We start from the raw sequence: 23614 nt of genomic DNA on the forward strand, positions 1-23614 counted from the left end.
TGCTGGATGTGGTGAGTGAAAAGAACTCTGACACTAAGACATTTCTTGTAGCAAGTGAGAGAAATTGTGTTTTTCCCGGCTCACCTACAACTGCTGTAAATAAGACTGGTTTTCCCGAGACTGCAGCTGCCCTCAGTTCAGTCTGCAGCCCTCCTCCAACGCCTGCAACTAGTCCAAAATGCCGCACCACGTCTTTCAAGCGGCACCGGATGACATGATCATTTTATACCTGTCTTAGCCAACCTTCACTGGCTCACCATGAAATACTGCTTCATTTTTTAAATCCTTTTGTACACTTTCAAAATTTTAAAAAACTTGGCACCCAGCTACTTAATCGACCTCCTTGACTTATATACCCCCAATAGAGCACTTAGATCCTCTAATCAATGGCTCTTGTGTTAAAAATCACAAAGTGCTTCACAATAAAACCAGAAATACAAATAAAATAAAACTGTGAAAAAATTATTAAAAGTTTGTTTGTATAAAAAGGTCTTCAGCTGCTTTTAAAGGAGTCCATGGAGTCTAGACAGCGTAAAGACTGCAGGGAGATCCACAGCCTTGGTGCCTGAAAAGTCCCCATGTGTTTTAAACCTAGTACGTGGGAGCAACCGTAACCTCTGACCTGAAGACCTAAGTGCTCAGGATTAAAATGAACCCTAAAATTTACGGGCAACCAATGAAGAGAAGCTAAAACTGGAGTAATGTGTAACCTCTTGTGCCAGTTAAGTCTTGATGCAGCATTCTGTACAGACTGAAGGCGATCCACAGCTGATTTGTTGAGACACGTAAAAAGACCGTTACAATAATCCAAACGAGAAGAGAGGAAAATCATGAAGAATCATCTCAAGTTCTGCCTCTGACACCAGTAGTCTCAGTTTAAAACGTTTCTTAGATGATAAAAACAGTTCCGGGCTAGTTGTTTAGTGTTTCTCAAGAGACATTGAACCGTCAAATATAACACCCAAGTTTCTGAGACTCTACTGAAATGAAGGGTCTAAAAACTGATATGCTGCTTTATTTCTGAGAGCATGTGATCGGGTGCAATAATCAAGGTTTCTGTTTGATCTGCATTTAACTGGAGGAAACTGTCATTTAACCATTGTTTGATTTCTGACAGACAGTCATTGAAACAAGACAATTTATAAAACTCAGAAGTTTTGAAAGAACAGTAACTGAATATCATCAGCATAAAGATAAGAAATATTATTGTAACGTTTGATAATTTGGCCTAGAGGGAGGATATACAGCAAAAAGAGAATAGGACCTAAAACAGATCCTTGAGGTGCCCCAGAGGGCAGAACTGTTTCAGACAACACGTGATTCATACAGACGGTAAAGGATCTCTCAGAGATACGACATAAACCATTTAAAACAACATCAGTTATCCTAAACAAGTCCTTCAGCCTATTTATCATGATGCTGTAATCAACAGTATCAAAAGCAGAGCTGAGATCCAACAGAACCAGAACTGTGTACTCTCCAGAGTCTGCTGCCATCAGTGTCACCACACACTTTAAGGCTACGTTCACACTGCAGGTCTTAATGCTCAATTCCTTTTTTTTTTTTTGTCTGCTTGTTCACACGACAAATAAAACGCACTCAAGTGTGAACGCTCAAAGCGGCTGCATGCACAAAAGAAGACGTCACACACAGTGCGCTCTGTTTAGACCCAGAGCAAACGGTATTGTTTGACTGATGGCCTTAATATAAAGACTTGTTTCAGACTTTACGTTTCCCAATTTCTGCTTTAAGTTATTTTGGTATTTACATAATAATGTAAATAACCTAATAATTATCCTTATTGCTGTTTTAGAGAGGAGCGGTGCTTCAAAGGATAGTTGCAGATTTCTGTCAGAATCTGCAGATTATACAGTACAAATAAAATGTTCACGTTTCTCCAACGTTGTCTTCCCAACAGTTTCACTGGATGTCCAGGAAGCGTTCACGATGTCTTCTCCGGCGCTGATACTTGGCGTCTGTCTCATGTCTGTGACGTAAAAGACGGATTTAATGCAACATGACCGTCAAACAGCAGTCGCTTTCTAACACATCAGATATGTATCTGATTCAGTACCACATACGAAAGTGACCCAGGTCCGATTTGAAAATATCGGATTTGTGCCGTTCACACTGTCATACCATGATCAGATATGGGTCACATTGGGTCAGAAAAGTCTGATTTGATGCACTTTCGCCTGCAGTGTGAACGTAGCCTAAGTCCAGACTGGAAAATGTCCAGAACATTGTTCTTCTCAAAGTTGTTCTGCAACAGTTTTTTCCAAGATCTTTGACACCAATGGTAATTTTGATATTGGCCTGTAACTGTGTATCACAAGTTAATCTGGCTCTGTAATAAACAGAAACAAATGATCCCTGTTGTCTTTGCTTAATGATTGGCTTGACAATCCACATTGCTGGCATTGCATCTTTCAATATGTTTGTGGGTCGATTTGAATGATCCAGGTGTAAGTGCTCAGCCTCTACTGCAGATGTGTCACAAGTTAATCTAGTGGCACTTGGCCACAGGTGGCAGCAGTGGACTGAACTCCATTTGAGACTGCTCCAGCTGCTATGTGATAGTCGTAGCTCTGCTACAAATTGCAGATCATATGCAAGTTTTGGAAATAAATCAAGAATATTCCTTGCTTAGCATTAAAAGTAAACATGTCTAGCTCTCCCCCACACTCAAAAACAGATGACAAACCAACTGACACACCTGAGTTACTCACTTTCTTAAATCCACTCAATCACACCGGCTCTGATTACTAATCACTGTGTAACTGCTGTAAATCCAAAGTAACTGCCATCTCCTTACAAATGTTTATTAGATTAACCACACTTATACAGACTGCATATAACAATCAACTCTCTCCAGCTATGTTGATGTATTTCCTATATTGGCTGAAAATGTTCATTTCCAGAGAAAAGACACAGGCAGACTGTGTTTACAGGATGTGATGTTACAACACTAGCGAAATAGACCCTATGCACGAGAAAATGCTAACTTCCTGGTTTGAGACCGGATGTGGGGTTGCACATTTCCGGTAGCTTTGTGGTCAATCGCTACTGCGAAGAAATACTCCAAAATCATGTCCAAAACTCGAAAACGGAAAGATCGCGTTAAGTTACAAAAAGAACAGAAGGTGGGAACACTCACCACTGTTTTGTCATAAAAAATCTCATGATCAATTTTGACATTTAAAAGAGTTTAGATCGATCAGTTGTTTACATCACTCAACACAAGCAGAACTGCATTACTGCATGCAGAAGACACATCGTCCACATTCAGAAGCACATCTCTGTATAGTGACTGGTCTTATGATTTAAGACATTCAAACTACAGGTGAAGAATAGTCAAACCAGATGTTTCCCCCATTATGTCGAGATCAGCTAGTTAAGTACACACCTACACAGCATGTTAACAAACCGTGAAAAAAGCCACACAAAAATGAATGATTGCTGGTAAGGGTTTCTATACATTAGTATGTATGAAGGGTATGTTGTGACTTACCTTCAAAATTACAGTGGTTCACCTTTCACCTCGCTGTTTCGCAGATTTTTTTTTTTTTTTTTTTTTGTGCAAGTTTGCAGGCTTTTTTTTTCTTTTTTTCTTACACATCACATTGTGTCATGTGTCCTGATCGCTGCAGACGATCTCCTCTGACGTCTCTCCTGTACAGTACAGAATCGCTGCATCGATCGCTAGCAGTGTGACTCTGCAGTGCAGTACTGTATGGCCACGAAACGTTTTGCACCGTCAAAAAATAAAATTGGCTACTTGATCTCACCTATCGCTGGTTATTTTTAGAACATAACACCCGCGATAAACGAGGGATGGCTGAGAAATATAACATTTGAATCCCTTTTCTCTTTTGCTCTGAGGCGTGGGGGAAAAATATCGACAAGTTGATGAACATCATTTACAGATATATTGGGTAAATGCCCAAGACATCTATAGAAATGTAAATCGCCGCTTGATTCATTCATTTGCTTAACTTGTTTTGGACCGTAAACAAGGCGCGAATAGGACACCGGAAACAAAGCTCCCCACAGGAGTTTCCGCGCCGGAAGTAGCATATGCTAACGTGCACATATTTGTTCAAGACGTATTTCGTTGTTATGGGAAGAAATATTATAATCATCATGAACAGCAGGAGTGGTGATTTCTATAACTTTGTGTATATAATTTTGCATTTCTTACTGATGTAGGCCAAAAATAAATGCATAATACCATTTAATTTATTTTAAAGGTTTATTTGCAAGACACAAAAACAGTCAAAATAGAAAGTTCCAAATGTATCGTGCATGAAACTAATTCTAACATGGCGATAGAGCCAGGTGCAGATGTGTCACAAATTAATCTGGCTGTAGGCTGTGGCACTTGGCCACAGGTTGAGCTAATTGACGCAACTCCATTTGAGTGCACAGCAAGTAAACTGCACGCTGTAGTTGTGAAGCGAAAACACTGAAATCGGAGTAATAACACGTACGAGGGAAACGATAACGACGACAAGATTCTCCCAATCGTTTACTCTTGCTGTCCTGTGAGCAGCATCGGCGTGGTGTTAATAGTTTGCTGTTTCCGCGATCGCCTCCTGCGTGAGAATATCACCAGGTAAACTCGCGGCATTTTTAAACATTTAGTTGTTCAACAGCAACAAGACTGACGGAGTGTGTTTGAGGGACCCTCACAAATATCACAGATGAAATATTTAGTGTTTATTTGCTGTTTTGTCGATAGCGGTTCCTGAAAAGCAAGTCTACCACACGTCTGTTCGACCAACGCCAGTTAATCTGTGACGCCAGTTAATCTGGAACACCGGCCCTCGTTCCCCTTTTTCCTCTCTTGAGGGTGGAAGTCCTGCCGGTTGTGCACAGTAGCACGCACTCAGGTGAGGAACACACCAGAGGAGGAAAAGGTTTTCTGTAGCTGTCCCAGCTGTCACACTAGCTCTCCATTGAGTCCTTGATGTTTAACAGTGTATCCCGATCATAAATTAAAGCAGCAGAAGCAAAGTCAGAATACAAAAGAGCAAAAATTATATTGCAAATAGGGCTGGGTATCGTCACTGATTTCTAGAATTTATTCAATTCCGATTCACAAGGTCCCGAATCGATTCGATTCAATTCGATTTGATTCGATTCAATTTGATTTGAATCTGGGAAATTTTGACAGTCAGAAATATTATAATTCAGATCAGTACATTTACATATTTTTGTATCTATAAAAAGGAAGCTGACACTTTCCAGACTTTATCAAAGGTGTGAGCATCACAGCAGATGCCTTTGTGTCAAAGTAGCTGAAGACAAATCACAGAAAAACATGGTGGTTTTCCTGGCCTGGGATTTTATAAAAATATTCTGCAGTACATCAAAAACAAAAGAAAACCATTAATCAACATATAAACGTTACCTCTGACTTTACAGCGGTTTTATTAGAGACACAGCTAAGTGTTTTGCATTTTGCATAATTTTAGAAAGTTTACATTTGTTCAGTAGCCTGTTGAACGGCAGAAATTAGGTTTTATTTTCGGAAGTATGTAAAACGAAAAAAACAGCGACCGAGAGCGCTGTAAACAACGGTAGACTGGTGCGTAACAAGCAAGACGGGAAACTGTTCTTGAAGTACAGAGAGAGAGAGAGAGAGCTGTGCATGAAGTGTGGTTTTTTATTTTATTTTTTATTTTTATTGTGGTGGAAGCAAAACGGTAAAAGTGAATTCATGACGATGTTTATGTGAAGCGCAGTTTGGCTCTTCTTTTGCTGCTGGTTCGGTCAATATTGTTTGGAGAGAGATCAAACTAACAGCTTTAGAATCAGCGCAAAAAGGGCGTAAACACAAAGCGCGGACCCGCCGACAGATCAGAATCAGCGAGCTGTCGGCTTTCAGCCGACCGTGTCCGTGCAGTCAGGTGAGAAAGGCGACATCTCACTGATTCTGATCCGTGGGTCGCGCTGTGTGTTTACGTCTTTGTGCAGAATCCGTGTTCCTGCTCTCATTTACTGTTTTAAATGTTTGGTGGTTGTTGAAATTTTGAAGGTGGTGGTGGGGGAGAGGGAGGTCTGGGCTTCTCTGCTTAGGCTGCTGTCCCCATGACCCAGCCCCAGAAGAAGATGGACGGATGGATGACACTGTTTCTTCTTATTTATAACATTTGTAGTGGATTTCTGTTTGTTTTTGTACTGTAATACATTTGGGTGCTGTTAGAACCATGTTCTAAGACAAAATATGGCAGCTGCATATTTACCAAGTAAAATTCTGTTGACAGCTTCAGTATTTACAGATGAAAAATAGCTGCTGGACTCCTACAGCAGCCTTCTATGTCCCCACTGAACCCTTCCTGACTACAACAACAGTTATTGCCGTAATTGTCGGGCTATAAGCCGCTACTTTTTGCACAAGCTTTGAACCCTGCGGCTTTTAGTCAGGTGCGGCTTTTCTATGGATTTTCCATGATTTTTGTGATATCGTAAGACGATTTGTTTTGTTTGTTCCGCTGTTGTACGGCACTACGTTGCCTGGCGGAAGGATCGGGGTTCAAGAGTGTCACATGTCCGTCCGCCAGGCAACGTAGTGCCGTACGAAGTAGCGCGAAAAACAAACTTCAAAGTAGCGCTACGCATTCAGCGGGAGGCGTGGATGACGAGCGGCGATAAACTTGCGAAAAGCAAGTTATGCCCAACTCCACCGGTGGATTCTGACAGCGTGGAAAAGTGCGAAAACATTCACGATCACCAACGGATTTTGAAGGGCTGGACTGCTGCATGATGGAGAGGAGGACACCGCCACGGCCCTTCTGAGGGTGTTCGACTCTGACACTGACAACGAGGATTTCTTTGGTTTTGAAAGTGACAACGAAGGAGAGAAGCGGAGAGTGGATGACAAAGCCATCCTGAGCCTGTTCGTTTCCGACATTGGAGAAGAGGACTTTGGTGGTTTTAGAGCGCAGGAAGAAGAGAAAGATGGTGAATGACTGACTTTTCTTCTTGTTAAAGCCGTGTCACTGCACCTGAGCCTAAAAGGTAGTCCGAATCTATTTTTCTGGTGTGCTGTAGGTTACTGTTATCAGTGTTGGGCAGTGTTGGGAAGGTTACTTTTAAAATGTATTCCGTTACAGAATACAGAATACATGCCCCAAAATGTATTCTGTAACGTATTCCGTTACGTTACTCAATGAGAGTAACGTATTCTGAATACTTTGGATTACTTAATATATTATCGTGCTTTTTACAACAACGTGAATGTACTATTGCTGTGTGATTTATTACTATTACTGAAGGTCCGCGACTCCGAACTGTAGTAAAGGGACCTCTGACTAATACGGCGGGGTCCCTGTCGGCTCATAGCCGAAAAATAGCTTTACTTTGTTGTGTGGGTCAACTTTGCTAGCAGAGACAGAGAGAGGCGTTGAAAGACTGCTCCAACGGAACTTATTGTTTTCGGAGGAAAACACGAACACGGTGTACAGTCGAGTCTTAATAGCTTACTTACAACTGGGCTCGTCAGGCACTCTTCTTGGCTGCAGTGGTTATTCCGTTCCAGGCGGCAGCGTTACGGTTGCCATGGTTACAGGGCGACGCTCTCTCTCTCTTTCTGCGACTGTGTGTTTCCTGGGTGAGAGAGCGCCTTTTCGTTGTTGTTGTTGTTGTTGTGCTAAGCTAACAGGCAGAATGCTACAAGCATAGCTCTAAAGAATGTAGCATCATGGGCAGTATAGTCCATGTTGCAGGGAGAATGGACTGCCATACACGTTATGTGTCTGTGAGCGCGAGGAGGGAGAAAAAGGCGAGTGGAAAGGTACGAGTTGTCGTCGAGGAAAAACGAGAGCTGGAAGCATGTAAATATAATAATAACCACTGCAGCCAAGAAGAGTGCCTGACGAGCCCAGTTGTAAGTAAGCTATTAAGACTCGACTGTACACCGTGTTCGTGTTTTCCTCCGAAAACAATAAGTTCCGTTGGAGCAGTCTTTCAACGCCTCTCTCTGTCTCTGCTAGCAAAGTTGACCCACACAACAAAGTAAAGCTATTTTTCGGCTACGAGCCGACAGGGACCCCGCCGTATTAGTCAGAGGTCCCTTTACTACAGTTCGGAGTCGCGGACCTTCAGTAATAGTAATAAATCACACAGCAATAGTACATTCACGTTGTTGTAAAAAGCACGATAATATATTAAGTAATCCAAAGTATTCAGAATACGTTACTCTCATTGAGTAACGTAACGGAATACGTTACAGAATACATTTTGGGGCCTGTATTCTGTAACGGAATACATTTTAAAAGTAACCTTCCCAACACTGACTGTTATGTACTACATGTGCAAATATGTACCCATAACTTGTTTTTCAAAATATTAATAAAAGGGGTGTGTCTCCAAACAGCCATCTCTTTCCTGACAATTCCCTTTGTGCATATTCTCTTACATATGATAAGTCAACATTGAAACACCTGCGGCTTTTAGTCAGGTGCGGCTAATGTATGTACAAAACAGGATTTTCCCCTGATTTTAGCTTGTGCGGCTAATATTCAGATGCGCTTTGTAGTCCAGGAAATACGGTAATTATATGCAAAATAAACAAGACCTAAAATGGGCTGAGCCATAAAAGTGAAGCTGCTGCCTCCTGTCTTCTCCTCATTACTTATGTACAAAGTACGTGTGTGAGATTCATTAACCATCATTGCAGACAAAAAACACATCTGCACTGTAAACCAGCAAAACCTAATAAAATGCATGGACTTCATTCTTTAGCCCTTAAAATAGTTTGAAATATAATAAAATTCTATGAAGCATTTTGACATTTTGGTCGCTCTTAACTTGGTAACGGAGGTTTTGTACAAATGAGTTGCAGCTCTGTTTTATGTTTCCTCTTTCTTATATTCTAACACTCTTATTTTTGAAAAAACAAAAGAAAACAACCTAGATGAGTGTTCAAAGGTGGTTGGGATAAAAAAAAAAAAGAGAAGCAGATTAATTCCTAATTAGCCTTTGTTCATTAGACTTTAGTGATAATGGGGCAAATGGTAAGATGATAATTAGATTAAAATGCTAATTAAAAGTAAACTAATATTCTCTCCCAGCAAGCAGCTTTGTGAGCCCTGGAGGGAAATGTACAGCACAGGGTAATTTGTGACTCCTAACCTTGAATATATTGTATATGAAAAGTAAAAAGGTGATATAGTGCTGGTTTGAAAACAAGCTTTTGAACTATTCTAAATACTAGACACTGGAATTACAAAGAAAATATAATTGTGAATAATCAGTTCCAATATTGGTCAGAGTGCTATGGACCGATGCAGACCTGTGAAAATACATGCTGTGATTCAATAGAACCACATTTATCATCATTACACTGAAATGTGTGTTTTCTGTCAATGCAGAGGAATCCTGGCTCGATACTAAGTGCAGCATTACCTCAGCATTCTGGACTTTAATCCCCAGCAAACTGTCGATACCAAAACTCAATGGTTTGTTTGGGGGTGGCATGATCCAATATAGGTCAGTTCTGCTCCTGGACTGAGGTGGAGGTGGAGAGCCATGATTTGGGCTGGATTGCAGTTGCTTACCTTATAGTGATGAGTAGAGGGAAAGACGTAAAAAAGACAAGAACAAGGAAGACAGTGAGCTATAAAAACAGAAAGGTTTGTATAATGGACATACAACTGTTCTGAAATCAAGATTGACTTTGCTGTTGCTAACTTTGCATGTCATTGTTGAAATTAATAAAACAAAGTTGGAATAAAACAAAGGTTTCATCGATCATACAGGGAGACTGAGGTTAGCAAGAAAGCAAGGCGATTGGTTATGAGTCAGGATAACGTCAGCAGCTCGGGAAACTTAGAAGAAATCAAGTGAGCTGTTGCAGAAAATTAGTTATGGGTGAAGATCAGAGGTAAAGACTCAGTTCTATTAACTTGACAAAGTAGAACAGCAAGCACTTTGCATTTTGGTAATTTGGGCAATTTGCCAGCTTATTTTACAGCGAGTGAATCGAAAGTCACAAGGTGATGACCGGGTCACAAATGAGTCTAATAAACACCATCCAGTATTAATTTCAGTGTTAGGTGGCAATGCAGCATTCAGTGTGTTATATTGTGTGCTTCAGTAGCTGGTGGCTTAGAACTGAGTTCAATTTGAGTAATAATATCACAATTAGAATGGAAAAATAAACCTGATACCAGACGGAACATGAAATTGAAAATGAAAAGAGGTGAAGTGTGTGAAGAAAGGGCAGCACAGGGGGTACATGGAGGCACAAAAAAAGGAGTCTAACAGAAGACAGAAAGGCTCTTAAGGAAAGAGGAGAGGAAGTAACAATATTAGAGAGGTCACAGGTCAAGTGTGTGATGCAGAAATGAAAAAGAGGAAGGGGTACAGACGCTTCAGAGGTCACAATCGACCACATTTGAGAAATCCTGTGATCAGTATCTTGCACTTAATCTGATCAATATGTAAAATCCATAAACAGACTCCTGATTGTCAGTAAGACCAATTAAACAGGTGTCCGTCTTAGCACCTGTGCACGTTTTCTTATTTTATGTAGCGCTCAGTTTTAAACGCACAGCACAAAGGGGTCTATGAGCCAATCCTCTAAAAGGAGGAAACCTAATTCCAATCTGTCACGTCAAAGTGTCAAAAACTGCAGTTCCTCAAGCAGGCGCTCAAAGATGGGTCCAAAGCTGTGAAACTTTGTGCTCACTGTCAGAATGTGACTGACGCGAGTGATAACTTCAGTTTGATTTATGCAGCTCCAAATCACAACAGTATCCTCGAGGTGCTTCGTACTTTGAGGTAGGAACCTCTGCAATAACATGGAGAAAATCTCACAAGTCCACAAACCGCTTTGACGAAGCACTCGGCAATAGTGAGAAGGAAGACCTCCCGTTTACCAGAAAGTAACCTCTTACAGAACCAGGATCAGTGTGGTGAATGTCGAGATAGGACAGAGAGAGAGACATCATGCCAGTTAGTGTAGGTGTATAAACACACAGTGAGTGAAAAGGTTGTTTAACAAGAAATGGCCAGTGGATCATGGGAAGCCTCCAACAGCCTACTGCAGTAAGTAACGGAGGATTCATCAAACTGGGACCAAATTTCACAGGTCAGCGTGTGACATGACGTTAAAAATCATTTCATATCTCAATAACAATATACATCACAATATAGTGCAGTTTCTGTAAATTCGGGGAATAGTTTATATAATCGCCTCATATGTTTTACACTTAAATAATCAAGTGTATTTAAGTGTATTGTGTATTACACAGTGCATCATTCACACAGGAAATAATCGAGTATAACACGAAACAATAGGAATTTAAATGTTATTCAATATGCTATTCAACATGCAGCCCTAAAAGTGGTGCCTGAACGCTGAAGGCTCTGCCTCTGTTTCTGCTTTGAAATATTCTAGGATGTGTGCGTCTGTGTGCTGCACCCGTTTTATGGATGCATGTTGATAAGCTTGCTAGCATAAAGTGCTAATTTAGCAATCTTGTCCAAAAATAGTCTCATCAATTCCCGTTCATTTCCTATGGCCGATTGCAACAAACTGCAGACCTCTTAAAAATAATGAGAACACGTGCTTTACATGTGTGTGTGTGTGTGTGTGTGTGTGTGTGTGTGTACTCACCTATTAGTATATAGATTAAAAAAAAAAAAAAAGTTGTATTTCACATGAGAGAACTTGTGTTCAAAGATTGAAGAAAACTATTTAAATTGTCTTTGAATTTAAGCATTTGACATTCTTTGTGTTTATTCTGCATTTACTTCATTATATTGCAGAAATGTCTCTTACTAGAGTTGGATGTTTCAAGACCGGTATCAAGACCACTTTTACGTGGTCTTGGTCTTGTCTTGGTCTCGACGGACTTTTGTCTCGGTCTCGCTGTTTCGGTCTTGCGTTCTCAAATTGACATAGTGTTCAGGAGATTTGGAGTCAACAATCAGCGGAGCGGGGGGGGGGTGGCTTACTGGGCTTAAGCCCGGGTCATTTTTTCAGAAGCACGGGGTCTTTTGGAGTGTAATTTGTTAGTTAGATGCCTGACTGACAACTGTATAAAACAAAAACAACACACAAAGCACAGAGCGCACCGTCGTAAATTCCCCCTAATTTTGGTATGATCCGAGCTCAGGCACTAGGCGACTGAGCGCAGCACCCATGTGAGCGAGGGGGGAGAAGCTGCTGCCTGCGAGTTTGCTGCAGACAGAGGAGAGCTTAAGTTTGACCAGGTACCAAAGCAAATCATTCGTACTGAACTAATAATGTAAATATGACGGTGTATCACAAAAGATTGATATCAAACTGAGGTATATAAGGTAAAACACAGAGCCTGTTTCTTTGACATGGGAAAATCAAGAGATGTCAACCAAAACACCAGGAAAAGAACTGTGGAGCTCCATAAGTGTGGCTCAATTTTGAATACAATTTGGTGCCATTTGCAATTACAGATAGTTTCTCTCTTTACTCTTAAAGTTAACATATGTTTTTTATATTTATCAATCTAAAAAAATAAACATTTAGTCTGATTTAATGTTACAATGAAAAAAGTGTTTTTATCTGAAGAGTACATAAATATCTGGTTTCAACTGTATATTTGATGATGTTGGTGTTTGGCTTGATTGTCAGCACAAAGAGGGAGAGAGAGGAACAGAGGGGGAGAGAGAGGATGACGACAGAACAGAGATGGAACAAGAGCAGGTGAGAAACATATGTTAGTCAAATGATTGTTTGCCAAAACTCAACACACACACACACACACACACACACACACACACACACACACACACACACACACACACACTTCTATATACATATGCAGGACACCTTAAACTAGTGTTTTAATTAAACAGCAAGGCAGAACAAAGTCGGGCCTGTATCAAGACACGGGGACTAAACCCCAATTCAACCAGACCCAGAACTGATCAGGAATTAAAAGTCATTCTTTTTTGAACAAAACTCAAAACAGACCATAATCTTTCAGTCATTATACCCTCACTTAATTTCCTTTCGCTGCTCAGCTCTCACAAAGTGGCCCAGTTATGCTCCAATCACTCCATATTGTGGCCAATCACATGCGAGGATATAGGATAATATCATTATGTGAAAAACAGAGGGTGAGAGACGCGACAGTCAAGTGGAGCGTCCGTCTGTCCTCTCAGTAAGTGAGTGAGACAGACAGCGGTGAGGAGGGCTGTGCGAAAGCAAAAACACATAAATATGCCTGACACCCGTAAACGAGGCAGCATCTGGCTTCAGTTTAAAGACTTTTTTTGTCTTGGTCTTGGTCTCGTCTCAACTTGGTCTTGTCTTGGTCTCGATACCCTCTGTTCTTGGTCTTGTCTTGGTCTCGGATTAGGCGGTCTTGACTACAAGTCTCTCTTACAAGCTTAAATATAAAGTTGAAAAAATGTAATTGCAACCAGGCAACTGATCAAGTAATTGTGATGAATCACGATTAATTACAGAAGATTCTGCAATTAATCAGTTAACTGTTTTAAATCTATTGACAGCACTGCTAAAAAGACTTTGGGATTCAGAAATAAAAGAACTCATAAAAAAAAGAATTTGCTTAACTGGCAACAGGTCAGTAACAGTGGCGTGTCTAGAAAATTTTTGTTGGGGGGGCCAGGTAGGGGCACAGATTTGGAGAAGGGTGGCAGATTTAATTGGCAGATAATGTTTAAAAAAAAAATTCTACCAACCCTTAACCATAATTCAATAATCCTATAAACCTAATAACCAAATGCGCTTTTAACTCTTATTAGAATGAGATTTTAACCACTACGGTGCAAAGTTTTTAGATACTGCGTTGATAAAGTACAAGAGATACAATCAGTGCTTTGTCAGTGTTTACTCAGCATTCAAGGACAGCAATATTTGCATAGTATTTTTACTGACATATACTGCACATATGTTTTGGGCAAAAACATTTTTGAATATTAAAATACGAACATTTGTAGCAAACAATTGACAAATTAGCCAGTTCCAATGTAAAACTTTCTCTGCCTGTTAAAAAAAGAAGATAATCTTCTCACAAACTGGTGTTTGATTTTGAAACAGGAAAAAAGTGGAGAAACAACTGAAAAGACTAATATTTGAATAAAACCTGAAAGCAAGTAAATACTTTCTATGCTGCCTTATGGTAAACTTTGGTAATATTGATAAAGAACAACACTGGCTGATGATGAAATACATTCAGCTGGCATGGTGACACTGCCAGTATAACCTGCAGGGCTGGACTGGGACAGAAAATCGGGCATTTTGACTACAGACCGACCCACCAGGTATTAAAGCCATAAAGCCTTTGAATGAAAACAAACCCTGTTGTGACAGTGATGTACAGTCTTTTTGGTATATGTATGATTTCTATACATTTTACGTCAGATAAAAACTTTGGTTGTAAGATTTAGATAATTATTTAATAAAAGCTAGATATTTTAAATGAGAATAAGAAAGAAAAGTATTTCTTTGTGCCCCCTTTCCCTGTTAATGCCCTACCTGGCCCCCTGGCAAAACTTTGCTAGACCCGCCCCTGCACAGTTACCAGCTGTCAGCTACATAAAAAAGGATCCTGGTGGGTGGTCTTCACGTTTCCCTCTCACCAGATATCCAAACCGACATCATGACCAGCAGCTTTACAGCTGTGGCTCCAGCAAACATCAGCTGATACTAGAAATTAATATTAAATAAATTCTAACAACAGCCGATCAAGCTTAAACGTGCTGCTGTTGTTTAGCGCAACATCTGCTGGTTTCGTCTTTCTGGCGCAAAGTGGGCGATAAACAAACAAGAGAGAAAAGCCGATCAGCTGATCATCGATCAGTTTCATGATTGAAGTAGCAACAGGAGAGGCAGGATGAGAGAAGAGGCAGCTGTGCAGCGTAAAGACAGAATAAATCCAGCTTTGTGTCTTTTTCCATTCTAGCTGAAGTTCGGGACAAACTGCGTCTCTTCTCAGCTCAATACGAAACGTGTAATATTTTCTCTGATTGAGGGACCATTCCATTTTTTTAAGGAGCCGTTGGCAACTCTACTAACTAACCTTATGAATAAAATAAAGTTCACTATCAGTAACATCATAGCAACCGAACAGCTGTATAAAAACTCCAAGCTGGCTAGAACGCAGTATGAGTTATTGCAACTGACAGTAAAAAGTCAGCACAACGAAAATAAACTCCACCTAAACTTAGTTCATATCTGACCCAGATAGACTGCAGGTCATAACTTCTTACCTGAAGTTCAGTTCACCTGACACTCGGACTGGCGGCTGCCTCGGGGCTCTCCTCCTGCCTCCCCTTCCCTCATCCACCTGCTGCCTCTGTGGAAGCCCCCGCCATAGCCACCAGTTATTTCTACACATCGACCTGCATCTGGCCAATCCACCACCTCTCATTGTTCATGCCGTTACAAAAAAAATAAAAAATAAGTCAAATAAGCCCGATGGCCAGTCCAGCTATGTTAACCTGCAACCAAATCTGCAGCTCCATACAGCAATGTTACGACTTAGATTACATCTTATAACTCATAACTCTTATGTTAGCTCCCCTCTGTAGCATACTGTCTGAAATATTCCACGGCTGCAATAATTCTTTAAGTGTTATTTTTTCCTTGGTATTCTAATTTCGCCGAAGTTTACTAAACTCAACAAACTTAATATTACTTACCGGGACATTTATTCTGTCCTCATTTTCTTTCACCGAAAAATTGTTTCCTGCAGTGACGTCTTTCGTGCTTGGCTCTCCTACCTTTGCTAACGTGATGCACATAGCGCAGAAGCCGATGCTGCATTCACTTACACTCGGATATCTGAGCGTCACCGTGAAAACATAATCGGACATTTGATATTTGATTGAATTTTATTGTTTTGCCTTTGGGGTGGCACCTGGGGTGGCCAGTCTGGTTGGGGGGGTGGCCTGTGCCCCCCCAGGCCACCCCACTGGACACGCCATTGGTCAGTAACATGACTGAGCAAAAGATTTGCACTATTGATAGGTAGAAGTTTAAGACGTAAAGATGGTTCACCAGTCTGCAAAAAACAGCATCTACAACAATTTCAGCTTCACAATTTCAATTTCAGCAAACTTTACATAAACATAAAACTTTACATAAAAAGCAAAACCGGTTCTTTCATCCACTACTATTCCAACTTTACTGACGACAAGAAATATATTGCGTAACTGAATCACATCTTCCTTTTCAAACTTAGGTTATTTCTTCTTGGCCTTCAAAGCACTAATACAAGTCCAGCTATTGAAATCTATTGATCGTGTATCATCTATCGAGTCAGTTTCTCTTGTAGTGTAAATCAGTTTGGGAACAACACCAGGAAATATCTGAATCACGAAGTGGTTATAACAGGAAGCCTGGCCAAGTTAATAAGGAAGAGTTAATAGGGGAAGTGGGAAACACGGGGAACATGACAAACACTGGAAATCTTGACAACATTATCGGCGTGACAACAAATTGTGACAACAGTGGGGTGAGTGATCAGCAGACTGAGTTCAGGTGGAAGCAGCAGTGGAAGACAACTCAGGGCAGACGATAAACAGGACTGAAAATTACCAACAGGAGAGTATAAAAGTCTCAGGAATAGAAGAGTGAAAGTCTAATTTAAAAGAGAGAGATTTAAAAGAGATCACAGATTATGTTTCAACAGTGCCCTCTAGTGGAAGCAGCTGCTTTGAATGACGCAAAGGGAAAGGTGGGTGATGCAGGTCAGAGGCAGACTGCTGTATTTCTAAAACATGTTGGTGAGATTCGATCAGTCACATGACTCAGTGAGCTACTCCCCTTTCTGTGCTGCATGATCCATCTGACTGTTTCCTTGGCACGCACAAGATAAACATTACTGACAGAAGATATAAATAAATGTATATTCCAGTATTTTAGTAAGTACTGTCTTTGTTCCAGGCACTCTGTGTGAGGTATGCTGTGCCAGAGCTTACAGCCTTAGTGCCACCATGACTGTGATATATGGCCACCTCTCCTTCAGTAATTAGGACTAACCGTTATGATTCACTGAAGCTGGCAATTCAAATTAAAAGCAGTGCATTAGCAGTCCACGCTAACATAATTGGCTACACTTTGAAGGCAGTATAATCACAGAGCAGGAACCCCTGGGCCTCCTTGCCAACACACAGGGTTAGCAACCCTGAAGTGATTAAAAACCTGTCATGTATGAACGAGGAAGGAGAAATCCAGTGGATGTTAGACTGAGTGGCAAACAGCCTTCTTATTTGGCAGGTGATTCATACGAGTAGATTACGTACTGTAAAATCTCCACCAGTTTCTCCAAAGTCGTGCTGCTGAATATTCTTACTTACGAACGATGAAGAAGATGTAACACCTTTGGCATTAGCAATAGTGAATTACCACCTGACTCATTTCTATGAAGCTATGGAACTTAACATCCAGTACATTACTGGTAACCAGTTTACACCGAGCTATTCTACAAAATGTTGTCAGTCTTTACAGAATTTTGGCCCATTTGAAGTGTTTGGGTACAAAAATGGAGTGTGTTTAACTAAAACGTATAATGCCACAATGGATGAGACTTACTATGATTTGTAACATTTGACCTGTGGGTAAAACAAAACCCAACACAGTACAGGGTTGAGCCTCATTTGTTCCACTCGTGTTAGCTCTGATTCCAGTAATACCCGGCTTCTCCAAGAGCACCAGAGCCTTCTCGGCTTCTCTGACAAATTCAGAGGTAACGCCACACATCACCTGAGCATTAAAGAAAGAAAATCACTTTCAGGTTCTGTTGGAAAAGACTTTCTCAGCCATCTCTGCTGATGGCACAATGATCTAACTAAGCAAAGCTACAGTCCATTTTCTTTCAAACTGTGAGGTTACAGTTGTGATTCTATTAAATCACTTTTCTCATAAAGTTATCGTGTCATTAAATCAATATCAACATGACTCTCTCTGGCTTTATTCCCAGTGTGTCTTTCGTCCCCCCTCACCCCAAAGTGCTCACAGCAAATGGCTGCATGTCGCCCCCCCAGTCTGGCTCTGCCTGAGGTTTTGTCCTGTTTGTCCTGGTGTTTTCCTTCCCACTGTCGCCAAGTGCTTATACATATATGTGATGTGTTATGTGCAATGCTGTGTTAACATCTTGAATAGAACACCTGGCAAACGTGAACACTTGGAGGATGTTCATGCAGTTAGTTTACAAAAAAGGTTTGGGTTATATCTGTGATTTATTTATTTGCTCCTGTCTTTCCATAATTTTTGTTAGGAGCTGTATTACAGTGATGTCTCACATACTTTGACACCTTTCTACAGAATGAGTGACAGCTTAACAAGTGGTAAAGATGTGGTGTTGATACTGACAGCCCACTGAGAGCAAGTGCATATGGTTTGCATGTCTGTTAGGAGAGACATGCAGTCAGACGGACACGTGTGCTAATGAGTACAGTGTTTTCAGTGTTCGCTGACATCTGTATCAGTGGCAACCATCTGCAGCTCTCATCTGCAGGAGACTGAAGGACAACAGTTTAATATACACTCAACAAAAATATAAACGCAACACCTTTGTTACTGCTCCCATTCCCCATGGGATGGACGTAGAGACCTAAAATTCATTCCAGATACACAATATAACCATCCCTCCCAAACAGTGGTCACAAATCAGTCCAAATGTGTGGTAGTGGGCACATCTGCTATATTGAGATAATCCATCCCACCTCACAGGTGTGCCACATCAGGATGCTGATCTGACATCATGAGTAGTGCACAGGTGTACCTCAGACTGCCCACAACAAAAGGCCACCCTGGAATGTGCAGTTTTTTGCGCCTCTCCAACGTGCCAGACGCCATCGAATGTGAGCATTTGCCCACACAAGTCTGTTACGGCGATGAGCTGGAGTCAGGTCAAGACCCCGATGAGGACAACGGGCATGCAGTTGAGCGTCCCTGAGACGGTTTCTGACAGTTTGTGCAGAAATTGTTTGGTTGTGCAAACCAATTGTTCCAGCAGCTGTCTGGGTGGCTGGTCTCAGACGATCTTGGAGGTGAACCTGCTGGATGTGGAGGTCCTGGGCTGGTGTGGTTACACGAGGTCTGCGGTTGTGAGGCCGGTTGGATGTGCTGCCATGTTCTCTGAAACGCCTGTGGAGACGGCTTATGGTTGAGAAATGAACATTCAATGCACGGGCGACAGATCTGGTTGACATTCCTGCTGTCAGCATGCCAATTGCACGCTCCCTCATTGCTTGTGGCATCTGTGGCATTTTGCTGTGAGACAAAACTGCACATTCCAGGGTGGCCTTTTGTTGTGGGCAGTCTGAGGTACACCTGTGCACTACTCATGATGTCAGATCAGCATCCTGATGTGGCACACCTGTGAGGTGGGATGGATTATCTCAATATAGCAGATGTGCCCACTACCACACATTTGGACTGATTTGTGACCACTGTTTGGGAGGGATGGTTATATTGTGTATCTGGAATGAATTTTAGGTCTCTACGTCCATCCCATGGGGAATGGGAGCAGTAACAAAGGTGTTGCGTTTATATTTTTGTTGAGTGTATTTTTTGTGAATTTGTAAATCTTCCACATTTTGGTTTTTAAAGACTAACGACTCCAGACCTGTCGGAGAATTCTGTGCCATATCTCTCATGCAGCATCTCTGTGTAGAGAAAAGATCGCCAAACCTCAAAGAGGACATAAGCATTATACATATAAAGGCTAATTTACACCACCGAGCCCTGCTCTCAAAAACTGACATAGATGTAACTCTGTGAGGCTAGATTTAAGACATAAGTACTTAAAAACATGTTTAGCCCTATTTTTTTTTTTTTTTTTTTTTTTTGTCAATACGTGACGTCATGTGGGCAGTCGGTCGGTTGCAGCTAATAGCTTTTTTTATTTATTTATTTTTTTTATTTTGTCCCGTTTGGATATTTAGCCATCAGAATTGTTGTCTTAAGGCCAAGAAAGATGCCAAGTGGATTTATTTTACCAAGTGGATCATCATGGCCTTGCCATATTGGTCCATTTGATTGACCTTTATTATAATTATGTATTTATTTTATTTTCGGTTGCTACAAACAGGACAGACATGACTGGGGGATAGGACAGGGAGAAAGAATGAAAGAAAGAGAGGGAAAGAAAGAAAACCAGAGGGGAGAAGAGACGGTGACTGTTAGGTTTGTAGCTTGAACCCATCCGCTGGAACGTTGAAGACAATATAATTACACTGCTAAGCAAGACACAAATAGGCAAAGTTCTTCATGTTACTCGTGCACGGGAGAGAACCGGACAACCGCTTGACTCCAGTTGGTCTCGTCCGTCCTCCCGTAACACTGTCCTTTTATTGAGGTTACATGAATATGCATAGGTTCATTAACATACGACGTCTACATACAAACAAAGAGTACCTTGCCTGTGTGTGTGTGTGTGTGTGTTGCTGATCAAAGGGTCAAACATCCTTGGTCAGGAAGAGGGTAGCCTCCCCCTCACCCTAGATGGTTCATCCTAGATAACACGGTGAGGAAGTCCTGCAGTTCATCTAAACAAAGAGCACTTAGACTAGAACAGACGTAGCTACGTTAATCCTACCATAAAACAATAAGACACGGTATGACCTCTCATGCTCCCAAAGTGCTGTCTAATACACACAAAGTTTGCAGACTATCAAGGATCAAAACCTCTACCAATCTACAACTAATTACAAAACTCTAAGCATATATAAGTAAATATTTCTAAGCATAAATGACAATCAACAATACAAATCTAACATTTCCCCCCTTTTTGACCTTTATGCTTGAAAAGTTCCCAGGTATGAATACCTCATGTCTGACAGTTTCAATGCAAACCTTTTTATACTCAGCATATGTCAAATCACCCTAAATTACTGAAAGGTACACAGTTTAATAAATGTATTAGCAGTTACCCCATTCATTGAGCTCATCTTATGGCAAACTGCATCTTACGAGCAACCAAAGAAATTGTTAATTTAATAGTGAAACTAAAAAAGTAACATTTTCAAAAACATCTCAGCTTGGTGATGCTTCCTCCGGGTGTGCAAATCACATGTCTCTCTGCAGAGTGGTTTGAGTTCTGCAGGGCGTCATGAATGTCTCTTCTAGTTGTTTCGTTGTCCATAGGACCAGAGTCCAAATGTATGTAGAATAAACATTCAAACATACCAGTTAGTTTTGTTGTTTGTCAACATGGGTCTCAGCTATTTCCAAAGCTGCAGACCTCTCAGCACTCTAGTTTTATGGCCTCCCATCACCTCACTTCAGGCCTTCATCCTGCGAGGGGGATATTTATGACTCCTTCATTGTCCACGCTCTGCAGAGAAACACCTCTGTGGAAAGGGTGCTGGGTTCCGTCATCTTACTGCTGTTATGATCCCAGCAGCCTTCAGAGTGTCATCGTATGCACAGTATAGTGGCACAGCATTAGGTGTTGTTCATAGGAAACTGCTGTCATCACCACCATAGCTTCTGGTTCCTGTGCTTTCATAGAATCATGATGTCATCCCCGAACTCCTTCTGCGCTGTCGATGGAGCTTGGCACGCTCCCCTCATCCCACGAGTTTTCATGTTCCAACGCTGCTGAAGGTTTAAGGCAGAGCACGTCGTACACCTTAGTTGTCTTCCTCAGCGTCAATATTGAATCTTTCATTTTATTTAAAATCTCCTGGAAACTCAGTAGCACAGCTCTCTGTGTGATGTCTGCTGTGCTGAAGATGATCTCTGATCCTCCTGAAGCCTCTCTCCTGGCCTCAGCTCCCATCTTGTGGACGATCCTCTCCTCTATTTTGCAGGCAGTTTCATGGTCCTTGCTGTGGCTCCAAGGTCTGATCTCATGATGGGCCCCAACCAGCTTGACCTTTGACCTCAACCACTGCCTGGCTGTCGGCTATGCCTGGAATGGTTCACGCTTCTCACTGGGCCTCTGAAGATTTCTCAGGAGATTACTGCTGCACCTGTATTTCCTTGCTAAGAAGAAAAACTTCTATTTGGAGAGCATGTCAACAATCATCAGACCACATTCTTTAGTTCAGTGAACTTCACTTATAGGCCATCAAAGCCTCATCTGAACATGGGTGCACCACTTGCATAGGTTTAATACTTGTAAATAAACGGCTAATCACACAAATCACTGCAACAATAATAGTAAACATTGTTTAATGTTAATCCTTGCACTCCACCTCTTGACGCATGGACATTCCCATGCGTCAACTCACCAAACCCGGATCCCTGTCTTAAAGAAAAAGATTAGCTAGAACATGTCCCAGGCAACATCAGGGCACCTCCTCCGGAGTAGCTCCGTAACCCTGCAATAAAAGATGTTAGCGTGCGTTGCATATTAAGTTTGCTTAACACCTGGCTCTCCCAGGAGCCTGCATACACACCATCACGGCCTGGAAAGCAAAATCTGGAAGTGAAATCAAACTTCATACCTGTAAACAATTGTATCATAAGAGTAATAAGCATTCAACATCAGCAAGACAAGTGTCATGTGCAGGTTTTCTCAAATCAGTAACTACAACTATTACCCTAATTCACCTCAGACATGGATTATCCCATGTACTCTGTTAACATTAATGTAATCAGTGACTTCTCTTAAGCAAAGTCACTCCACTCATATATTATTATTATGGGTTCAAAAGTGGCCAGCAAATGAGCCCATAATAAACTATTCCATAAATACCGTAATCTCTTATTTGTTTTACCCATGTCACTTGTCCGCTTCAGCTGAATCTACTACAGCATTCTCAAAGAAACAAACATTAGCAATACACATTGACTGTGGTCAGACGGAGGTCAGACACAGGTCAACGGATTCTAGAGGTGCCATAAAACACCATAAAGTTAACACTCGCTGTGGAAACAGTAACACTGGTCTCATCACAGTATGTCTCAAACTATATTAATTTCTCCATCAACATATGCCTGTAACTACAGTTTTCTTCACACATAAACCCAGAAATCTTGTAGTAGAGAAACATTAGCCAGTATTCCTATAAATCACATGATCAAACACATGAAGAACCGTAATGCTGTAAAAACGAAAATGCAAATGTTAGCGCTTGCGCAGGCGTATGCATACTTTGTCACAGTTATCTCTGTGAGCACACAAGCTAGTGAATGACACACACATAGTAAATTCACAGACACAGAAAATGGCATTTAAAATGTTAAATCATCACGCAACCTCGAGTGTTGCTGTCATCTTCCTGCTTCTGTAAAGGGAAGCACACACAGACTCATCTGCACCCCTGCCAGGCGGGGGTCAACTTCACACAGTCGTGTTACATCAGTAAAGTCTTGTCAGCTTTTGTCAGCTTTTACCAGTCAGTCAGTTTGTTTTCCTTTCACTCACTCATTCATGCATTCATTCTTTCTTTCTTTCTTTGCTGATAGTGGAACCTATCGTCGCATTTAGTTTCCACTCTCAGCAAAATGACGTCATTTCAAAAAGAAAAAGAAGAACTTTAGTTTGGATTACATCGCTGAATCCTTTTGGACTGGGACTGTCATTTAATAATTGTCCCAAATAAGTGGCTTTCTCCAGAGTCCATTTAAATGTGGAGAACTCACTTGGCACAATTTTCTCGACGACGTGTAGCGCTTTTAATTCCCGACGTGCAGATC

This window comes from Aulonocara sp. 'chitande type north' Nkhata Bay, linkage group LG2 (assembly GCF_057382095.1).
Source record: "Aulonocara sp. 'chitande type north' Nkhata Bay isolate Kocher_YH1m ecotype deep benthic linkage group LG2, A_spYH_male_GT1.1, whole genome shotgun sequence".
Classification (NCBI taxonomy): Eukaryota; Metazoa; Chordata; class Actinopteri; order Cichliformes; family Cichlidae; genus Aulonocara; species Aulonocara sp. 'chitande type north' Nkhata Bay.